We start from the raw sequence: 24,616 nt of genomic DNA, 5'->3' as shown, positions 1-24,616 counted from the left end.
TTACTGATAGCACAATCAACCATCCACCCATGATTAGCACCAGGACAGCCAAACCCACTATTGAACGTTCCCCCCAGGTTCCCCAATTAAATCTTTCCACTTCTATTATTCCCAGATTACTAATTGTAATATTGTTTTTTCTCAAATTCATTTTTATAACATGTCTTTCTTTGTGATTCAATAAATATTCCACATCCGGATCTATTGGAAAAGCATCCCTTTGAAAAAATCGATATTTTCCACTTGGCTTTCCCAAACATCATTTGTTACATGAAACAATGTTAACCCCCCAATTGACACAATTGTATCCTTTGGAACCTGTAAATAAAAAACAATATATTTCACCTGTTTAACCACGTATGTTCCATGGTTTAAATGTACTACCGTCATGTTCTTTAAACAGGTGCTGACCAACCATTTACCTCTGACCATCTTAGCCTGTGCCATTTCTTCACTCCCCATATTGCTAATAATCACTTCACATCCTTCTGATATACTTGGGTCAGATATCAAACCACAAATAGCATCTGTGGCATCAGGAACAAACGGTTTACCTGGACACATATAATTTTGTTCTTTAAATTTTACACATGTTTCCAGGTTTGGTATTAAATAAACTTCAGGTTCCCATGACTGAAATGCCATCACTTCTGGAGTCTTAATCTTAATAAATTTGTCCTCTTGCCAAAATCCCACGTTTTGTACCCACTTCGTTTGATAAATAAGTTCAGGGGCTACATATGGGATGCATAGCAAAAATCCGATCTCTAGTCTTTCCAAGTCCACATATAACGGCATTGCATTACCCATTTCAAATGCAATTTTTACCTGTATTATATCAATTTCCCTCCTGGTCAATCTTTCTATCATTTGACGAATAATATCCTGCGAAACAAAATACAAGGGGATATGTCCTTGAATCAATTGTGAAACTGCAGTTTGAACTTCTCTCATATGATTCGTTAATAGTCTATCAATAGGACTCATTATGTTCAATATTTCATTTAAAGTTCTGTCATGCTTAAGTATTATTTTAGTCGCCCATTGCATTACATCCGCTTGTTCATTTTGAAAGATTGCAGTTTCATTTATGAATCTTACTTGTTCATCCAGTCCCCCTCTAATTCCATCTAATGTTTTTTGTATTATTTCTAGGTCAATACTCAGTTGTTGCGCTTTAGTACTCAGTGTTCCTACCGAAATAGAATTGGCTGTTGATATTGTGGTACCTATTATGGCTCCAACTATAGACATTACCAATTATATCGCGAGCATCACCGCACCTCTCTTTCCTTCTTAATGTCTGCTGAATTCACGAATGTTTTTTCCAATTGCATTAATATATCTCTTATTGACTGCTTAGTGTCCTCTTTTCTTATTTCCAGCCACTCTTTAGTCTGTTCAATCTTAATTCCGGTATTGTTCAAGTGTTTTTCAATCAAAATCTCAGGATTCAATGGTATGTATATATTTTGGAAAATCATCCTTCTATCACTCATGATGAATCCTGGTGCCTCTTCCACCGCGATACCAGATGCTGGTCCAGGTTCAATGACGACCTGTGCTTCTGAATTCTTGAAGATCCCTCCAAATATCATCATCATTAACCATATCATCGGTATCATCTTCAATGCTGATCGCTTTGCAGCCTTGGTCTTCACCCCTCTTTGGGGCTTTCCCGGAATCCGTCCACGTGGGCTCCAGGACTCCATCGTCTCCTGTGGGCTCTGATCCCAGAACCTCCGACCAAATAATGTTAATTTTCTTATCAAATAGAAAATAAACAAATTAAGTACATAGCACAATACTAACTTCACCCTTTTGTCAAAAATAAAACATGCTTGGTAAAAATATATATATATTTTTTTTTCTGAAATTAAACACAAGTTAAAAAGAAAACAAGCACATATAAAACAGCATTCAATATTTAATACATTTTCTCTCTGCACACCAACCATGAGCTTCCATTATATATTTTTATTTATTTATTTATTTATTTTATATTATATATTTTTACATATATTACAGTGTTTATGTGCCATTATAACAATCAACTTTTTAACTTCTTTGTCACTGCCTCCTGATTGTACCCATTTATTTTCTCTTTTTGTGTTCAAGGGACTTTTTCTGTTTCTACATGCTCAAGCTGCCTGATCTCATGTCTGGGATGGCATGGTTTGATTTGATTTACATGGACAAACTGCTCTATTGCCGTTTCACCTTCATTTTTCAAAATTTTATAAACTACAGGAGAGACCTTATCTATAATTCGAAATAGCCCCTGCCAGGCTGCTAGAAATTTAGAATTTTTCTGTTTACTTTTTCCAAAATGAAACTTGTACACCTGATCCCCTACACTGTATTCCTTTACTGATGTCTTTTTGTCATAATAAGACTTTGCACTGTCAGCAGCTCTTTCCAGATTTCTCTGCACAAAAGCAAATGCATGTTGCAAATGCCTCCTCAGTTCATCAATATATTCATGAACTGTGGATGCACTCACAAGTGTCTGCTCATGTGTTCTGTATAGTAGGTGTTGTGGTAACACCATTTTCCTACCTGTCAAGACCTCATGGGGGCTAACACCTGTTTCTTTGGCAGGAGTCGATCTGATTGCCATCAAAACCAATGGTAAACGTAAATCCCAGCTGGAACCTGCTTCTGCCACAAATTTCTTTAAAATATCCACAACAGACCTATTGCTTCTTTCAACTGTACCTGAAGACGCTGCCCGATATGCGATATGTAGTTTCCTTTTCACACCTAGTATTTGCCATACCTTACTCATTAGAGTACTTGTGAAATGACTTCCTCTGTCTGACTCAATTCTTTGTGGCAACCCAAACCTTGAGAACACATGGTTCAACAGTAATGTGGCTGCTGTGTGCGCACTACAATCTGGTGCAGGAATGCATTCAATCCACTTCGACATCAAACATACCACACTCAAAATATAACGGTTTCCCCTGCTCGACCTTTTTAAAGGACCTACATAGTCTATTTGCAAATCTGACCATGGGAGAGTTAGGCCTCTTTTCATCAATGGTGCTCTATGCATTGGTGAAGCAGATTTAAATTGGGCGCATACTAGACATCCTTTAGTATATAATTCCACATCTTGGGACGTATGTGGCCAGTGCGCATAATCTTTTAGTATTTCTAATGTTTTTTGTGAACCTCTATGGCCTGCAGTTATGGCATCATGTGCATGGTGTAGCATTAGCCCTCTGAATGAAAGGGGTACTACCCACTGTATTTGTCCTGTTATGGACTCTCTAATCATGAGTCCATCCTGTAATCTAATTCTTGTTTTGTTCTTTAATAGCACCCTCAACTCTTCTTTTCCCATACAATCATTTTCTGTTAAAGAATTTTGTTCGGGATCTATCAAATGATTATAATAGATTCCCAAAATTCGATCATTCTTTTGTGCCTCAATCAAATCTTGGTCTGGCGTGTCATGACTCCACTGCACCACCGGTTGATCTACCTCCTTTGGTGCTTTAGAACGTGTGACTGCATCAATTTGTATTTCACCCATTAAATAATCAATAGGTAGCAATTCTCCCATCACAGCCCCAATCTTAGCCAGGTGGTCTGCCTTATCATTTCCCTCCTTATCCTCTCCTGGTGTTTGTAAATGCCCACGAATTTTTCTCCAGTATATTGTTAAATTATTCTCTGACACCAATTTGTCTATGGCTTGTATCATTTTTCCATGTTTAAGTGGCTTTTTGTTGTATGTAACCATGCCTCTTGCTTTCCAACCAGGCAAATACTCCACAAAGCTATTCCGTGCATAGTCAGAATCAGTCACCAGGACAATTTCACTGAACTTTTTATCAACTGCAGTAGCAATTGCTTTATAAATGGCTGCCAATTCCGCCACCTGACTGCTCCTATCTCCAATCCTCATCCGTATACTGGGGACGCCTTCACATTTCAACCAGACATTTCCTATTTCTGCCACTAACTGTTTATTACTGTCATTTTCAATGTGAAAAGCACAACCATCCACATATACAGTTGGCAAATCCTTGCATGTTTTTTCATCAAAAGCTTTGTGCGGTGATTGTTCAAATTCCTGCAAACTAGTTTCCACTTCCATTTCATTTGGTATTTGTTCAGCTGCACAGTCATGTAAGTCAGCTAACCCTTGAGCAATTGGGTTCTTTTTATTTTGTCCATATCTCACTTCTATGGGAAAACCTTGTAATGCCAGCGTCCATGAAGTGATTCTGGATTGCGCTAGATTACCTGATCTAATTCTTTTACTCTCTAAAAATTGCAAAGGTTGATGATTTGTTTCAATAATCACCTTTTCTCCCTGAACAATGGGGCGGAAATGTTGTAGCGCCCACACAGTGGATAATAGGGCCTTTTCACATTCATTAAATTTCATTTCAACTTGGGAAAATGCCTTACTTGTATATGCAATGGTTTTGTGATTCAAATCGTGTTTTTGTGATAACACTGCTGACATACAATGTTCAGAAAAACCTATTACTATAAAGAAATCCCTGTCCTTTATGGGGTATGCTAAACATGGTGCCTTTACAAGACATTCCTTTAATTTAGCCACTGCATCAGACTGCTCTCTTTCCCATTTCCAGGGAGTATTCAGTTTAAGCAGTTTAATCAATGGTTGAGTGATTTCTGCATAATTTTCAATGAACTTTCTGTTATAGCCTGTCATGCCTAATAAACTTTTTACTCCCTTCACATTTTTAGGATCTTTTAATCTTTGTATGGCCTCTATTCTCTTCTTTTGTGGATTTAGCCCATGTTCAGTCACTTCATGCCCTAGAAAGTTCACTTTTTTCTTGCACCATTGTGCTGGAGTCTTAATCTTAATAAATTTGTCCTCTTGCCAAAATCCCACGTTGTGTACCCACTTCGTTTGATAAATAAGTTCAGGGGCTACATATGGGATGCATAGCAAAAATCCGATCTCTAGTCTTTCCAAGTCCACATATAACGGCATTGCATTATCCATTTTGAATGCAATTTTTACCTGTATTATATCAATTTCCCTCCTGGTCAATCTTTCTATCATTTGACGAATAATATCCTGCGAAACAAAATACAAGGGGATATGTCCTTGAATCAATTGTGAAACTGCAGTTTGAACTTCTCTCATATAATTCGTTAATAGTCTATCAACAGGACTCATTATGTTCAATATTTCATTTAAAGTTCTGTCATGCTTAAGTATTATTTTAGTCGCCCGTTGCATTACATCTGCTTGTTCATTTAGAATGATTGCAGTTTCATTTATGAATCTTACTTGTTCATCCAGTCCCCCTCTAATTCCATCTAATGTTTTTTGTATTATTTCTAGGTCAATACTCAGTTGTTGCGCTTTAGTACTCAGTGTTCCTACCGAAATATAATTGGCTGTTGATATTGTGGTACCTATTATGGCTCCAACTATAGACATTACCAATGATATCGCGAGCATCACCGCACCTCTCTTTCCTCTCCTCTTCTTAATGTCTGCTGAATTCACGAATGTTTTTTCCAATTGCATTAATATATCTCTTATTGACTGCTTAGTGTCCTCTTTTCTTATTTCCAGCCACTCTTTAGTCTGTTCAATCTTAATTCCGGTATTGTTCAAGTGTTTTTCAATCAAAATCTCAGGATTCAATGGTATGTATATATTTTGGAAAATCATCCTTCTATCACTCATGATGAATCCTGGTGCCTCTTAAACCGCGATACCAGATGCTGGTCCAGGTTCAATGACGACCTGTGCTTCTGAATTCTTCAAGATCCCTCCAAATATCATCATCATTAACCCTATCATCGGTATCATCTTCAATGCTGATCGCTTTGCAGCCTTGGTCTTCACCCCTCTTTGGGGCTTTCCCGGAATCCGTCCACGTGGGCTCCAGGACTCCATCGTCTCCTGTGGGCTCTGATCCCGGAACCTCCGACCAAATAATGTTAATTTTCTTATCAAATAGAAAATAAACAAATTAGGTACATAGCACAATACTAACTTCACCCTTTTGCCAAAAATAAAACATGCTTGGTAAAAATATATATTTTTTTTCCTGAAATTAAACACAAGTTAAAAAGAAAACAAGCACATATAAAACAGCATTCAATATTTAATACATTTTCTCTCTGCACACCAACCATGAGCTTCCATTATATATTTTTATTTATTTATTTATTTATTTTATATTATATATTTTTACATATATTACAGTGTTTATGTGCCATTATAACAATCAACTTTTTAACTTCTTTGTCACTGCCTCCTGATTGTACCCATTTATTTTCTCTTTTTGTGTTCAAGGGACTTTATCTGTTTCTACATGCTCAAGCTGCCTGATCTCATGTCTGGGATGGCATGGTTTGATTTGATTTACATGGACAAACTGCTCTATTGCCGTTTCACCTTCATTTTTCAAAATTTTATAAACTACAGGAGAGACCTTATCTATAATTCGAAATAGCCCCTGCCAGGCTGCTAGAAATTTAGAATTTTTCTGTTTACTTTTTCCAAAATGAAACTTGTACACCTGATCCCCTACACTGTATTCCTTTACTGATGTCTTTTTGTCATAATAAGACTTTGCACTGTCAGCAGCTCTTTCCAGATTTCTCTGCACAAAAGCAAATGCATGTTGCAAATGCCTCCTCAGTTCATCAATATATTCATGAACTGTGGATGCACTCACAAGTGTCTGCTCATGTGTTCTGTATAGTAGGTGTTGTGGTAACACCATTTTCCTACCTGTCAAGACCTCATGGGGGCTAACACCTGTTTCTTTGGCAGGAGTCGATCTGATTGCCATCAAAACCAATGGTAAACGTAAATCCCAGCTGGAACCTGCTTCTGCCACAAATTTCTTTAAAATATCCACAACAGACCTATTGCTTCTTTCAACTGTACCTGAAGACGCTGCCCGATATGCGATATGTAGTTTCCTTTTCACACCTAGTATTTGCCATACCTTACTCATTAGAGTACTTGTGAAATGACTTCCTCTGTCTGACTCAATTCTTTGTGGCAACCCAAACCTTGAGAACACATGGTTCAACAGCAATGTGGCTGCTGTGTGCGCACTACAATCTGGTGCAGGAATGCATTCAATCCACTTCGACATCAAACATACCACACTCAAAATTTAACGGTTTCCCCTGCTCGACCTTTTTAAAGGACCTACATAGTCTATTTGCAAATCTGACCATGGGAGAGTTAGGCCTCTTTTCATCAATGGTGCTCTATGCATTGGTGAAGCAGGTTTAAATTGGGCGCATACTAGACATCCTTTAGTATATAATTCCACATCTTGGGACGTATGTGGCCAGTGCGCATAATCTTTTAGTATTTCTAATGTTTTTTGTGAACCTCTATGGCCTGCAGTTATGGCATCATGTGCATGGTGTAGCATTAGCCCTCTGAATGAAAGGGGTACTACCCACTGTATTTGTCCTGTTATGGACTCTCTAATCATGAGTCCATCCTGTAATCTAATTCTTGTTTTGTTCTTTAATAGCACCCTCAACTCTTCTTTTCCCATACAATCATTTTCTGTTAAAGAATTTTGTTCGGGATCTATCAAATGATTATAATAGATTCCCAAAATTCGATCATTCTTTTGTGCCTCAATCAAATCTTGGTCTGGCGTGTCATGACTCCACTGCACCACCGGTTGATCTACCTCCTTTGGTGCTTTAGAACGTGTGACTGCATCAATTTGTATTTCACCCATTAAATAATCAATAGGTAGCAATTCTCCCATCACAGCCCCAATCTTAGCCAGGTGGTCTGCCTTATCATTTCCCTCCTTATCCTCTCCTGGTGTTTGTAAATGCCCACGAATTTTTCTCCAGTATATTGTTAAATTATTCTCTGACACCAATTTGTCTATGGCTTGTATCATTTTTCCATGTTTAAGTGGCTTTTTGTTGTATGTAACCATGCCTCTTGCTTTCCAACCAGGCAAATACTCCACAAAGCTATTCCGTGCATAGTCAGAATCAGTCACCAGGACAATTTCACTGAACTTTTTATCAACTGCAGTAGCAATTGATTTATAAATGGCTGCCAATTCCGCCACCTGACTGCTCCTATCTCCAATCCTCATCCCTATACTGGGGACGCCTTCACATTTCAACCAGACATTTCCTATTCCTGCCACTAACTGTTTATTACTGTCATTTTCAATGTGAAAAGCACAACCATCCACATATACAGTTGGCAAATCCTTGCATGTTTTTTCATCAAAAGCTTTGTGTGGTGATTGTTCAAATTCCTGCAAACTAGTTTCCACTTCCATTTCATTTGGTATTTGTTCAGCTGCACAGTCATGTAAGTCAGCTAACCCTTGAGCAATTGGGTTCTTTTTATTTTGTCCATATCTCACTTCTATGGGAAAACCTTGTAATGCCAGCGTCCATGAAGTGATTCTGGATTGCGCTAGATTACCTGATCTAATTCTTTTACTCTCTAAAAATTGCAAAGGTTGATGATTTGTTTCAATAATCACCTTTTCTCCCTGAACAATGGGGCGGAAATGTTGTAGCGCCCACACAGTGGATAATAGGGCCTTTTCACATTCATTAAATTTCATTTCAACTTGGGAAAATGCCTTGCATAGGCAATGGTTTTGTGATTCAAATCGTGTTTTTGTGATAACACTGCTGACATACAATGTTCAGAAAAACCTATTTCTATAAAGGAATCCCTGTCCTTTATGGGGTATGCTAAACATGGTGCCTTTACAAGACATTCCTTTAATTTAGGCACTGCATCAGACTGCTCTTTTTCCCATTTCCAGGGAGTATTCAGTTTAAGCAGTTTAGTCAATGGTTGAGTGATTTCTGCATAATTTTCAATGAACTTTCTGTTATAGCCTGTCATGCCTAATAAACTTTTTACTCCTTTCACATTTTTAGGATCTTTTAATCTTTGTATGGCCTCTATTTTCTTCTTTTGTGGATTTAGCCCATGTTCAGTCACTTCATGCCCTAGAAAGTTCACTTTTTTCTTGCACCATTGTGCTTTTTGCAAAGATACTTTGGCGCTTGCTTTCTGCAATTGGCCAAGTACATGTCTTATTTCATCAAAATGGCTTTTCAGGCTTTCATTTTTTATCAGGACTTCGTCCACATAAACTATTGTTCCTCTTTCCGCTGCATCCGGCATGGCCTTTCTCAAAAATATGCCAAATTCACTCCCACTATTGAAGTACCCGAACTGAGCTCTAAACCAGGCATATTGTGTCCTGTCAAATGTAAAGGAAAATAAATGTTGTATCTCCTCTGCCAATGGCACGCACCAATATCCAGAGGTGAGATCTAATGTGGTAAATACATTTGAACCATATACCTGAGCTAGGCCCTGATCAATGAATGGCAGTGGCCATCTAGATACTGGTACTCTTTTATTTAACTCTCTCAAGTCTGCACACAGCCGCCATTGACCATTTGGCTTTAACACACCTAAAATAGGTGTATTGGATGTGCTATGAATGGGCCTGATGATTCCCCGCGATTCCAAATTTTTAATAATCTCTGCCAATGATTCTAAACATGCCAGCGGTAGTCTATACTGGTGTACAAACACTGGATTTCTGCTACACCCTTCTGGTAGTGTGGGGACATGTAAATCAGTTAAACCACAATCATAAGCATCTTTTGCAAATACATCCTTAAACTCCATAAATATCTCCCTCAGATTGTCCCTATCCTCATTGCTTTCACACGCATCCGCTAAGGAGATCTGCTCTTCTACCATTTTGGAAAATTCTGGAAAATCTTCTGGTAAGGGAATCTCGGCGCTTTCCTCTAACTGTGTGGCTGTGTCTTTTTGTAAAGCTGCCACTTTTAAATATTTTGGCATATCAGCTTCCACTTCAATGGGCTGATTTTCTGTTTCATTTTCATTTAAATTAAATATTATGCAATCCTCTTGATGGCAGCACACTGTCTCATTTGAATCATAAGGATACACAGAATGAATTTTAAATATTCCTTTGGGCTGAGAGTCCAGGTGTTCTGGCAACTCACCCTTGGCATCTACATACTTTTCAGGAATATTTCCAATCACCATGTTATTTAAATCTGCCGTATAATGTGATTTTTGTATGGCCATTCCTAATGGGGAGTTTTCCTCTAAATGAATATCCTGACAACCTTTATTATTTACCATATTTTTTACAGATCCTTCACCAATGTCTACCAATGGAATGTATTCATAATACAGGCCTTGCTGTTTTATGGATTCATTCAGGCATACAAACGCATCAGAGCCTTTCATCTGCTGTCCATTTTTGCATTTCAGTGTTATTGCAAACTGTTTTGTAAATGCAGGAATAATAGTATCTTTCCTCATTTGTAATTCGATTGCATAAGGAACCAGTTGTGCACAATGATAAGCCCTTCTTTTGTCTTCAAATTCAGGTGCCGGACCACCTAGGCGTGACCATATTTTTTGATTAAGGAAATCTAACACCATACACATTCTGTGCATGATGTCATTGCCCATGTAAAATTAATTTTGTGCTCCACTCACTATCCATACATTATGGTAAATTGTTTTCTGCCCAATGCTTATTTTAAGCATGCATCTGCCTGCAATTCGGTTTTCAAAGTCTGTACTGTCCAACCCAGAAACATATTGGTTTTTAATCCTAAATCTTGGGATTTCTTCCCTCTCCATTATTTTTTGCAACAATTTCTCATTAATGAAACTCCTTTCATGTCCAAGCGCTAAAGTGACTTTTATTGTTTTAAAATAGTCATTTATACCAACATGAACCCATGGTTGCTCATCTTCCATGTGTATTTCTGCCAGAGTGGTAATGTGTTTTTCTGAATCTGTTTTAGGAGCAATATTCTGTTTGCATGTTTTCTCTTTTAAATAAAAACGTAATGTGTGTTCATCTATGGCAGTCTGCCAATTTTTCCTTGGGTCCAAGTATATTTGTACAGGTAGTTTTTCATTGTCGCTCTGCATTTTGTCTTGACACATTAATATAACAGTGACACTAGGTATGCAGCTATTCTGGAGATATACCTCCACAGCATCATTTGTTTTGGCAACGGTGTGACATTCATTTATATTGCTGTTTTGTGATTTTAGTTTCTTAGGCCTCAATGGTTTTTTGGTTAAGGACCACAGCACTCCATTCACCCCATCTATGAGAGGAGACAATCTTTTCAGGCAATCTGTCCCCATCAGAAATGGAATTTCACAAATAGATGTGATCAATACCTCTTGTTTCATTCTGTGCTTTCCTATTTTTATGTCAACCTCAGTTACACCTATGATGGGCACCTCCTCCCCATTAAAGTTATGCACTGGGCCTTGATTTTCCTTCACTGTGATCTGACTCTGTGGGGATCTCCCTTCATTGATACTCTTTACCAGCTCCTTGGACATAATTTTGGCCTGTGCGCCAGTGTCAATCATAGCAAAGGTGTGGCATTTTTCTTCTACAGGGATGGGTGCATAATATCTGTCCTCAACTTCCTCTAATACACATAAGAAATGTGAATTCTTACTGATTTCAGGGCTCACCTTTCTCAGGTCTTTTTCACTTTTGGCTAAACACATTGGTAAATGGAAAGACATTTTTCCCTCCTTTTTACCCATTTCTGCGCGAGAGACTTTATTCATTTCTCCATGATCAGAGGTTTTTTGGAGTGTGGCCACTGTTCGCCCATCCATCTGGGTAACATCAGAGACCACATTACAACCTTCCAACTGAACATGTGTAACAATATCATTCAGCAATTTGTCATTTTTTAATTCTGTGCATTTGTGATCATTTAGTGTGATACCAGCCCTTTCAGCCTCTTCAAAAATATGTGGCTCAAAGAATTCTTCAGGTGATTGACTTGTACCCTCCTTTTGAGTATTTCCTTTTTCTGTCTGTGTTTGGTCATTGTTTTGCTTGCCCAGGGAAGGAGCTATAGCATCCCCACTTACTCCCTGTTCACTGGTATTCCCCATGCATGAGTCATTTTTCTTAAATCTGTCCCTTTGTTCTTTTGGAATTCCTAATGTTTCTTTTTCATTTGTACAAATCTTTACTGTTTTATTTAGCTCTAGGTTAAACCGTACCTCTTTTTTGTCACAAGTTCATTTACTGGCACTATCACATTTAATCCATTAGGCATCTCAGAGTCGTTATGCAAAATTATATCAGAATAATCTGTCATTTTGGTACTGCAGTTATCATGAGTACTTAGTCACTTTTCGGAAGCCCCCCGGTCATTGCTATGGCCATCAGCCCCCTCTTTGGAAGGTTGTTTTTGCGCTGTACAGAGCTTTCCTATTTGCTCAGCTAACATTTTCACTTGGGCCTCAAGGCACTGGAACCTTTCCATCTCTCTAGGATCCTCTTTCTTTGGCCTAGGTCGATATTGGTTGTTTTCCCCCTGATTGGATCTATTCTGATACCTCTCAGGCGATTGATGTCGGTTGGGATGGTTTCTGAACTCTTGATTCATTTGTGGAGGGGAGCGGGTTGCACCCATCCTTTGATTATAGTTCCCTGGTGGGGAATCATTGTACTGACGTGGATTGTAGTTCCCGTTTTGCCTCATGTCCTGTCTCTCAGATTGTGGGTACTGGCCCCTAGGTTGATTTCCATTATCAGTAAATCGATCCACATATCGGGGCCTATCCTGATTACCATATATCATGGTGTTGGGATCAAATCTGCTCTGTGTCCCCAATGACTGGTAGGGACCATCATTTCTTTGATCTTGATTTTGTCTCTGGTTATTGTTCATACCTGCCATATCAGGCCGATATCCTACCCGGGGTATGTCCCCTAAATACCTAGGGCTGATGTAGCTCTCTCTATTACTAGAATCATGTGATTGGAATATTGGTACAGGAAATGGCGATCTTTGTTCATTACCCCTTTGTTCAGGTGTCACATTATTTTTACCTTGGCTTTGAGCAGACTCAAGGGACATTTTGGCTGACCTGATTTCCATTACTGTGGCTGAGGGTTCTTTAGATTTAGGTCTAGTATCTTTCATTTTATCACTTTCTCCACCCTGACAATAGAGTACCTCATATAGTTTTGTGCTTTGATGTACAATCCATTCATGGGACTTGTCACGGTCAAATTCACGGACCAATTGGGATATGATGTCTTTCTGTAGCCCATAGAAGTATGCAGTTTTAAACTCATTGGAATTTGAGTCAAAAGATACATCAAAGCGAGAAAATGCTCTTTTTAAGTCTTGTAAAAATTGGCGAGGGGATGTATTAGGTCCAGCAGTAATTGTGTAAGCGACTTTCTTTGCCTCCTGCAATGACTGAAAAGGAGAAAAATGACGCCTAATTTCTTTTTCAAACTCCAACCAGGTCATATTCTGCTGTTCATTTAATCCCCTTATGATGCTGGCCGTAGGGGCATCTAAAGTTAAATGAAAATATTGTCTGTACTGTTCCTTAGGTATCTGGAGTGCTTTAAAAATGTCATGCACCGCTTCTAAGTGATCCTCAATGCAGCATTCACCTCCCTTTTTAAATGGTTTGATCAGGGCTTTAATGGATTTCATTATTTTTATGGGACTACTTGTTGCAATGCATGGAATTGCACTATTTTGTGATTCAATCCTGTTTTCAGGTGTATGAGATTGGTGGCTGCCCCCAATGGGAGTATCAAATCCCCCAAGGGCGCTGCAACCAAGTTCAGTCACTGGCCCAGTCACTGGAGCACTAGCTCTTTGGGCAGAGCTAGAATTCACCTCCACTCCATTGAATGTGGTACCCTGCCGCCTCTCCTGGGACCTGAGAATGCACATTTGCTGTTCTAAGTCCTTACACTTTTTAAGGAGTCTGTTTGCTTCATTTTGCAAATAGTTGTTTTCACCACTCATCTTATTAATCACCTCCTGCATGTTGCACATTTGCATTTGGCATTCATTGAACTCTTTATTTCTCTTGTCTCTTTCTTGAATCATTTTAATCATTTCTTGTTCTGCACTCTGGAGATCACATTCTTTTTCACAATGTTCTTTTTGTAAAATCTGCATTTCTGAAACAACCTCATCTTTATCCTGTCTAATGTGGTCCACTAAGGCTTTTAAGTGTACCAATTCTTGCTCACTATCCTCAAATTGTTTCTTGCTTTTGGATAACTGAGCATCAAAGTCTCTGCATTTTAATTGCATGTCTTTTTGGCATACATCCAATTCTGCTCTTAACATTTCCTGATTTTTACTTGCCCCATCTAATTCAGTCTTTAACCTGTTAATTAGCTGAGTATCATTCTCCTGCATTCGCAGGGACTTATTCAAAATAAACCATATTTTGCCGCATAGCCGTATTAAACAGTCTTTCTCTGCACTTTTATCGGCTGCATTCAATAATCTTGTAAGGCAGACCTGAATTATGCTGCCTTCTGCAAAAATATTGTCTAGTTTTTCTTTCTGCACCTCACCCTGAATGCGTTCACGCCATTCTAACGTGCTGTTCGACGACCAAGTCCCATGTGCAACAACTTTGCCTCTAAATATTGCACTAGGTCTGAGAATGTGGTTTCCCTTTGTGACATTCTGAAATTCGTTTTTAGTGGCACACTGCTATTATAAAATGGGTTCACTTTAATGTGCAAATGGCAGTGTGAGACACGCTTGCCACGCCCAGTAGGTACTCTATGATCACTTTCCCGGCCTGCAACGCACCATAAATATGTAGGGTATTTTGTGGAGATTTGGGGCCTGATGGTATTTTATTACCGCCGAAAAATAACTTAGCAAGAATCACTCCTTGTATTCAGATTGGGCCATGTACAATAATAATACAGTGGACATGCATTATTTCAGCACACAGACATGCGTATTTGGTATGCGTGGTTGGTATGCGTGGTTGGTATGCGTGGTTGGTAGTATTTTGGTGAGCATAATTCCCTTGTTTTATTTGTGGCCCCAATATCCAGAACCCCTTATTTTTGTTTAGATTTTTCGTGTAATCACTAGAGAGACCTCAGGCTTGCATTTCAGGAACACCACATTTTCATTTTTAGTGTGCCACTATGGGCAATTTCTCTCTGTCTTATCTACGGCAGCGAGCTATCATGTGGTATTTTCACTATCTTATATACGGTAGTGAACTATGTCCCGGGCCTCCCTTTTTGCCGACTCATAGACCTCCGACAAACTACAACACACACAGTTAGTTACAATTGCTCATACTGAACTACATTGTGCACACGGCTGCAGCCAAATTTGATGTTTAGCTACCTTGAAAATGACAATTGCACTGTCTAAACATCTCCCCACATCATCAGCACTGTATTGGTAAATATAAAACACACCACCCGTCTGCTTTCAAATATTTTTGTGCATTATAAAAGTTGCATTTAAACACAATCTCACTCTTTACAGAAATAAATAAAATAGCACAGTAACAGCATTGTCTGTGATACACTGAAAAGAGAGTGGCGGAGACAGGAACTCAATTTGCAACATTAAACATGTGAGTAAAGCACAGGAATCTCTTTTCCTACACTGACTGAATATTCTCGTACACACTCAGCCCCCACACTTCTGTAATTACCTTATCTGTTCAGCATGAGTTTTCTCCAGCTGTTCTCTTTCTGAATTTGGCTCCCTTGAAGATTAACCCCTGTGAAAAAAAGGGTCTTTCGTTCTCAAACCGGGGTTATTGCCTGGAATTCTCAGCTTTTGCAGCAGGAATGCTTCAGCCAGGAAACAGGTCCTTCTCCCAGCACTGCCAAATCTCGATTGTCCTTCCCCTCTCCTCAAGCTCCCCCAGCAAAACTCTAATCACTGCCTCTAGCATGATACTTGCTATGACGCTGCTCCAATCAGAATCAATCATGCCATCTCCTCCCTCACTACACAATGGCTCATTTCTACAGTAACCATTTGTAACCAACTGATTTCCTGTTCCTTGGAGTCCTTTGCTTCCTGTAGTTATGTGGACAGAGCAGCAGAGAAAAAGAAAAAAAATGAATGTGCGTTTAAAAGTTCACTTTCAGAGTAGGCCTAATTCTGCAGTGGAGACACATTTTTATTAGTGGGTTATGTTAAATACGGTTTTATTATTCAGGTTAGTTATGAATAAGGTTACCTATTAATTTGCAAATGTGTCTCTTGCACCATAGGCATTTCAGGTGAAAAATAGTGTGCATTTTTGAATGTGCACGTGTGCTTTTAACTGTAAAAATAGATTTGCATCTTATATGTTAAAATCGTTTTTGACTGAATAGCCTGTCTTTACTTATATGTCCATGTTAATCTGGCAACACATATAGCAATGCACCACACCCATGTGGTGGTGCTGCATCAAAAAAATTGCTACCTGTGCAGTAGTGCTGTACTCTGTGCTGTAACACGCCAAATATCCTTACAGACCTCAACTCCTCAATAACTATCCTTAACAACACGCCCTGTGCTTGGTCTGATCACCATTGCATCACCTTCACCTTACAGAAGTATGCTCATATCAGCACTATTACGGCTGTGGCCCCTTAATCCCTAGCCAGAAATAATAACAATATGACTCTAGACAACCTACTACCACTGCTTCGGCCTATCACTGATTCAATCCATAGTCTAGACTCAGACCCACAATAGCTGGTAGACCTATACAACAACACCATTGAACTTGCTCTCAACAAAATTACCCCTCTCAAACTTAGAAAGGCCAAACCGGCAGCCCACTTATATAAGTGGTTCACCGCTGACCTAAAAGCACTCTGAAGTGCCCAAAGATCAACCAAAGCCAACTAGAGAAAGACCCTGTCAATTATAAACAAGGAACAGTTCTCCATTGCTGCCACCACTTACAAATCAGCCATACCAAGAGAGAGAGCTATAATGCTAGAATCCAAAATGCAAAATCTGGTACAAAAGAGCTTTTCTCCATTCTTAGGGAACTGGAGTCCCCGACCTCTTCTACAGAAGTCTGTGTCAAGGATAAGGTCTGGTGTGATAACATCCAAAAAGCCCTATCATACAAAATATCTCTCCTACAAACAAAAACCAATGCCAAAAAGAACAGCTTAGCTCCTAGTACTGACTCATATAAACCACAAGCCCTCCAACCCCAACCATGCCAGCCATTCTTCTTCCCCCCAGTAAGCATGTTAGAAGTGAAAAATATCATCATGGGGCATAAACCTTCACGATGCCAGGAAGATATCTGCTCAGCATCAGTAATCAAGAATGGAGCAAAAGACCTTCCACCATTTATCACTGCATTGATTAACTCCTCCTTTAACAGCTGCTCAATCTACTTAAAAAGCCTAGCTTCGACCCTAACATACCCACCAGTTATAGGCCTATAACAACAGTCCCATTCCTCCTAAAAATATTGGATAGAGCAGCCTTTCTTCAAATTCAAAAACACCTGCAAGATAATAACCTTGTCAGCCTGCGACAGTCTGGTTTCAGACTGAGGCACGGCACAGAAAATGCCTTCTTGGATTTAAATATCCAAACGGATGAAGCCAAAGATAAGGGAAAATTGGCTATCTTTCGCCTGCTGGGCCTATCAGCAGCATTTGATCTTGTTGACGATCAGATCCTGGCCAAACACCTACCCATTGCTGCTGCTTTCTCCACCAATGCCGCTAAATGGATCCAATCCTTCTTATCTAACAGAACAACCAGAGTCTTCGCTCCTACAGAGTCGGCTGATCCAGTATCTATCTACTGCGGAGTCCCACAGGGGTCCTGCTTGTCACCTACGCTTTATAATATCTTCACCAAGCTTCTCTTTGATCGTCTTTATAACACTTACACAAATTACGCAGATGACAAAGCCTCTGTCTAAATGACGATAAAACGGAACTCCTCTCATTAGCTTACAAGCATGCCTGAACAGACTTGATCCACGCTACAAAATCTTTAACATTGATGGGAACATCATCAAAGTCGCCAAGGAAGTTAAAACCCTAGGCATCTACTTAGGTGCCACACTCTCCCGTAAAAGATAAGTTAATACTACAGTGTCAACAGCAGCTTACACCAACATACTAATCAATGCATGCAAACCGTACTTATCTACGTTCAGCTGCCTTACACTTGCCAGGGTTGACCTTATCCAAGCTTGATTATTATAACACCTTATTCATTGGTACTACCGAGCGTAATCTGAACATCTTACAAGTTCTGCAGAACAATGCCTTGAGATCTGCCCTGAATATTCCATGATCCAACCACATATCTGTCTTCAGAAGTGACACACACTGGCTTCCTGTACGAGACAGAATAATGCTATGCACTCTAGGCATCACGCATAGATGCCTCTCAAACACAGCTCCCAAATACTTGACTGACAAATTCTTGAGGAACTGTCCTTTGAGACCAACCAGATCTTCATACGTTCACTGCCTCAAAATCCTTAAGTATAACCTGAAAACCACAGGGGGAACCAGAGTCCTGGTTCTCGTGGCCGAGCACTGGAACGCTCTGCCCCCTATTATCAGAGCCGAACCTTCTTTCTGGACATTCAGATCCAAAGTGAAAGACTGGCTCTTCTGTCAGCACTAACTTTCACTGCAGCCCCCTTCATTTATGTCCGCCCTTCTGAAACTAATTCTGTTGTACTATAGAATAGCGGTTTACTGAATATCTACTTACTATTGCTGTTGCGAGGACTGTTCCTCAGCTTCTTGCTTGTAACATCACTATTGTTTTGCTGGTAACATGGTCTTCATTTTTCATTTCTTTTTTGTTTGTCTGACTGATGTACCTGTAAATATTCTTGCAACGATTCAACTACGTACACACACCCAGATACCTCAGGATTAGGTGCGCTCTATGAATAATAAACTGAACTAAATTAAACGTGGAGCCCATTTCAGAAAGAGAGGAATGTTATTGTTCAGAAGACTAGCAGGCCGATTCATGGAATTAATGTGCGCCGAAAATTTCGGCGCAAACGTGCGATTCGCAGTGAAAGAGCGAAAATCGCAGTGCAAGTGCGATTATCGCACAGAAGACAGCACACATCTATTCATGGAAGTCCGTGCACGTGCAAAATGTGGGATGTGCACTGAAAAAGTGTGCGGCGCACGCTGGCGCACGCTGGCGCACAGGTCATCGAATGCCATGTGATAAGGCCACTGCGAATTCGCACATAGCGCGGCGCACATAACAAAAGTAGGCGTAACACGGGGCGTTACAGGCAGAATGGGGAACAACTCGTGAAAATGTGGGCGTCACGGGGGAAGTACAGGAGGCAAGTGCGCGGAACGCCCACACGCTCGCCTACAACACGTATTCATGGAATGGAATAGGGAAAAACAGCGCACGGCCAAAGACGCGCACAGGCCCATACATGTACGCCACACGAAAGCAGGTGGTAGCATCCCTGCGCAGGCAAAAAATGTGCGCCAAAGTTCCACACGCGATCGGGCCTGGGGGAGCGTGTGCGTGTATTTCAGGGGTGCGCGAGAAGTTCCACACGCGATCGGGCCTGGGGGAGCCTGTGCGTGTATTTCAGAGGTGCGCGAGAAGTTTCCCACGCGATTGGCCTGTGCGCGTGTATTTCAGGGGTGCGCGAGAAGTTCCACACGCGATTGGCCTGGGCACGTGTATTTCAGGGGTGCGCGAGAAGATCCACACGCGATCGGGCCTGGGGGAGCGTGTGCGTGTATTTCAGGGGTGCGCGAGAAGTTCCACACGCGATCGGGCCTGGGCGAGCGTGTGCGTGTATTTCAGAGGTGCGCGAGAAGTTCCACACGCGATTGGCCTGGGCGCGTGTATTTCAGGGGTGCGTGAGAAGTTCCACACGTGATTGGCTTGGGCGCATGTATTTCAGAGGTGCGCGAGAAGTTTCACATGCGATTGGCCTGTGCGCGTGTATATCAGGGGTGCGCGAGAAGTTCCACACGCGATTGGCCTGGGCGCGTGTTTTTCAGGGGTGCACGAGAAGTTCCACACGCGATTGGCCTGGGCGCGTGTATTTCAGAGGTGCGCGAGAAGTTTCACACGCGATTGGCCTGTGCGTGTGTATTTCAGGGGTGCGCGAGAAGTTCCACACGTGATTGGCCTGGGCGCGTGTATTTCAGGGGTGCGCGAGAAGTTCCACACGTGATCGGGCCTGGGGGAGCGTGTGCGTGTATTTCAGAGGTGCGCGAGAAGTTCCACACGCGATTGGCCTGGGTGTGTGTATTTCAGGGGTTCGCAAGAAGTTCCACACACGATTGGCCTGGGTGTGTGCATTTCAGAGGTGCGCGAGAAGTTCCACACGTGATTGGCCTGGGCGCGTGTATTTCAGGGGTGCGCGAGAAGTTCCACACGCGATTGGCTTGTGCGCGTGTATTTCAGAGGTGCGCGAGAAGTTTCACATGCGATTGGCCTGTGCGCGTGTATTTCAGGGGTGCGCAAGAAGTTCCACACGTGATCGGGCCTGGGGGAGCGTGTGTGTGTATTTCAGGGGTGCGCGAGAAGTTTTATACGCGAATGGCCTGGGTGCGTGTATTTCAGGAGTGCGCGAGAAGTTCCACACGCGATCGGGCCTGGGGGAGCGTGTGTGTGTATTTCAGAGGTGCGCGAGAAGTTCCATACGCGATCGGGCCTGGGGGAGCGTGTGCGTGTATTTCAGAGGTGCGTGAGAAGTTCCACACGCGATTGGCCTGGGCGCGTGTATTTCAGGGGTGCGTGAGAAGTTTCACACGCGATCGGGCCTGGGGGAGCGGGGTATGTGTATTTCAGGGACTCGCGGGTGTTTTTACACGCGATCGGGCCTGGGGGAGTAGGGTACCACTCACCGTCTGCCTTGCGTGTAGAAGAACGCGTAGCCAACACCCACCCGCTGTGAAGTAATAGCGTGTGAACCCCAACGCCTGCAAAACACACGCACCGCACCCCACGAAAAGCAACGCCCGTGCGCGATACGTCACAGACGCGCATAGGCGCTAAGGGCCTTTGGTCCAATGGAATCACGTATGCGTGCTGACGCGCTTATGCGCTAAGGGCCTTCCTCGATTTACACGCTGACGTGCAGAATTTCCACGTGCCAAATCACTCCGTATCAAGCTGGCCACGCGTAAGCACACAGAAGACCACGCTCCTGCCCAAAAGGCCGAATTACTGCCCCCCAGAGCCCCGAGCAGCCTCCCACGAGCCATCTGCTGCTGCCTGCCTGCCTGCTGCCACCGTGCCCTGCCATTTGGTGCCTGCACATCAGCCATCTGCAGGGGTCCAGTTGCTGTGTCCACCCCTGCTGGAACAGAACACTCCCGACTGGGATACCATCGCTCCACAGCCCAGCCCCAGGACCCAGTTGCCCACCCACACCTGCCTCGGGGGTCGCCATGTCGGGACAAACACCATCCAAGACCACTGGCGACCCCCAGCCAGAGGGGCAGAGGGCCACCAGCTTCAGTCAGAAGGAAGTTGGTGTCCTGGTGGAGCTTGTCCTGGGGCATTATGATGCCCTCTTTGGATCACCACGCGCGGACAAGGAAGGACGGGACAGGATCTGGGACGACTTTGTGGTTGCCATCAACGCGGAGGGGGTGGCAACCCGCAACATCAAGCAAGTCAAGAAGCGCTGGGAGGACTTCAGGTCCAGGACCCTCATAAAGGCCCAGCGCCTCGTGCATGAGTACCATCCAGCTGAGGGTCCTGGAACGCGTACGCCCAGCGCTCCATGCCCAGATCCTTGAGAGGCAGACCCGTCTGGAGTCGAGCGGTAAGTGGCCAAGCATTGCTGTGTGAGACAGGGCATGTTGCAGTGTGCTGGTTGTCTGATACTTGCCTGTATGTGTGACATAGGCCATGTGCACGTGTGTGTGTGCAGGGACATCATGGTCATGCATGTGAGACCAGTAATGTGTGAAGCACACGGTTGGTGTATGTGTTTAAATGCAACATGGGGAGCCCTATGCGGAATGGACACATGAGAGCATGCCAGTCTCTGTTCCTGGACATGGGTGGGGGTGAGGGATGGGTGCTGATGCCATGTACATATATGGTGTCCATGTCTGTGTTTCTGACCTGCGTGTCTGTGACTTGTGAATGCCATGGATGCATGACACATGTCTGTGACAATGTTCAGAATCACTGATGCAGCCTAGTTATCCTTGCATCCACTGTGTCTGCGGTGTACGAGTCCAGATGGATGAAAGTACGTTGAAGTGTGTGCATGTGATAGGCATGACCCATGATGCATGTGAGTCCAAAAACAACATTGTATGCTTCAAGAGTCCCTTGGACATGTTTGCTTATGTCCATAGCATGTGCCATGCCTGTTACTGCATGTGTTTTGCCTGCACTGACCCATGTGTTGTGGAGGGAGATGATGGAAGTGATCTTTGACAGTGCCACTCATCTGCTATTGCTTCCTGTCTAGGGGACCATTGTACAGTAGCCTGATGCTTGTGTTCTATGTCTCCCTCTACACAGCGCAAAGTGAAGAAGAGGGCGGAGACGGCGCTGTGGAGCTAAGCGGCGGGGATGCCCCCACGGCTGCAGCGGAAGGGGCTTGCAACGGCGGAAGACGGTGTGGAGCCATCCAGGTTGGTGGTTTCCACAGAGGAGGAGGAAGCCGCTACTGAGCCGCACATGGGGCCTGGTGGGGGCATCCCTGCTGGTGCAAGTGGTGCAGTCCAGGGGCAGGGGCAGGAGGCAGCACAGGTCGCCGTGGAGGTGCCTGTGCATGTCACTGTCCCTGACCCTGTGACTGCACCACCATGCACCAGCAGGGATGCCCCATCCCAGGCCCGTCCGCAGGTAGGGGGGATGTCCATGTCATCTGACTCCCCTCCACCTGCGGACGAGGGGACCCCTGGCCATATGGAGAAGGTCCTGATTGGTGTCGCGTTGCGCACAGCTGTCATTCGTGATGAGGTGCGTGCTTCCCGGGGGGAGCACGCACGTCATCACGAAGGGCAACGTGGCCCAGTTGGGAGCGGTCATGGTCGGGGGTCTCGTACATGTGTCGGGCACTCTGGCGACCCTCTCCTCCTCTGTGGAGGCTATGCGCCAGTCGTACTCCATGCCGTCTTCCGGCCCAGATGCCACCAGGGCCCTCTGTGGACCTGCCCCGACCAATGCAGCCACCTCAGTGGGGATCCCATCCCTGCCACAGTCGGGAGTCGGAGGTCCAGCAGGGGTGGACAAACCAGCAACTGGACCCCAGCAGATGGAGGATGTGACGGCATCATCGGGCAGGGCACGGGCACGACGGCGTCGGTGGATTCCATCAGCCTGGATGCCGTCGTGCTGGCACAGGCAGTTGCATCGGAGGCAGCGGCAGGCTCGACGTGGGAGGCATCAAGGCTCGGGGCCATCAACATCAGGGGTGCAGGCATAGGCCGGAGGGCAGGAGAACCCTGGAATGGGAGTAGCTTCCGTGTGGGAGCGGTTGGGCCAGCAGATAGGTGCAGAGCGGCAGCGGGCAGAGGAGGAACGGCTCACAATGGTCAGGGCGGAGAACTCCATGCGGAGGGCGCTGAGGCGGGCTGAGTGCCTCGAGGGTCTTCGCAGGGAGTTGGAGCTGGACACTGCATTATCCCTGCGGGACCTCGGGGCCAGGGAACATGCCCACCTCCAAGCCATTGAACAGGAGTTCAATGATGCCCTGGCCCATGACAACAACCAGTGAGCCGTCGGACTAGCCCGCTGCCCTTGTAAATAGTTATGTAGTTAGTGTTAGGTTTCTTTGCTTTTTTATTTATTTTGGACCTTTTGGACAATGGGCCACATTTTTGTATATAGTTTTTTTTTATTAGGTAGTGTTGTTAGATAGGTTTCATTTCTTTTGTTGGGATCATGGACCCTGGCTTTTTCATCTGTACATAGTTCACTGTTGGATTTTCTTTTTATTTTACAATTTACCCATGGAGCAATGGCTTTCGATTATTATTTTCCATAGGATTTTCTTTTGTGGACTGTGACTTTGGACACCATTCCTTTGGATTATGATTTTTAGTTTTGCAATTTTTAACGGACATGCTTCTTTTTATTTTTTTACATTCCCATTTCTGTTTGTTTATTTTTGATTCAATTTATGTTTCCTTTAATACATATTTCTTGATCAAACTTCAATGTGTAGTATCATCTCATTGGTTTCATGCATATCATGATATGGGTTTTGAGATTCACTGACACCCATTGGGTGTATGTGAGGGACATGTGTTCATTTCCAAACTTGCAATTGGTGTTCTATCATGTTATTGCCATTTCTAAGTGGGTGGATGCAATACTCGGGTGGGTGTTTTGCATTTGGAGGCTGACCATAGGGACCAGGGATCTAGATTGTGATGACATGTTGGCTGGAGAAGATGAGTTGGGGCCTGCTGGCAGGTGCCCCACAGTGCTGGGGGGTGGGGGTGCAGGGGAACATGAGTTGGGGCCTGGTGGAGTGTGCACCACAGTGCTGGGGTGTGGGGGTGCAGGGGAACATGAGTTGGGTGCCTGGTGGAGGGTGCCCCACAGTGCTGGGGGGTGGGGGTGCAGGGGAACATGAGTTGGGGCCTGGTGTGGGGTGCCCCACAGTGCTAAGGGGTGCAGGGGAACATGAGTTGGGGCCTGGTGGAGGGTGCCCCACAGTGCTGGGGGGCGGGGGTGCAGGGGAAAATGAGTTGGGGCCTGGTGGAGGGTGCCCCACAGTGCTGGGGGTTGGGGGTGCAGGGGAACATGAGTT

The sequence above is a fragment of the Ambystoma mexicanum genome, chromosome 1q (assembly GCF_040938575.1).
Source record: "Ambystoma mexicanum isolate Mex_15411 chromosome 1q, UKY_AmexF1_1, whole genome shotgun sequence".
Taxonomy (NCBI): domain Eukaryota; kingdom Metazoa; phylum Chordata; class Amphibia; order Caudata; family Ambystomatidae; genus Ambystoma; species Ambystoma mexicanum.
The sequence above is the reverse complement of the archived record's forward strand: the minus strand, read 5'-3'. Positions refer to the sequence as shown.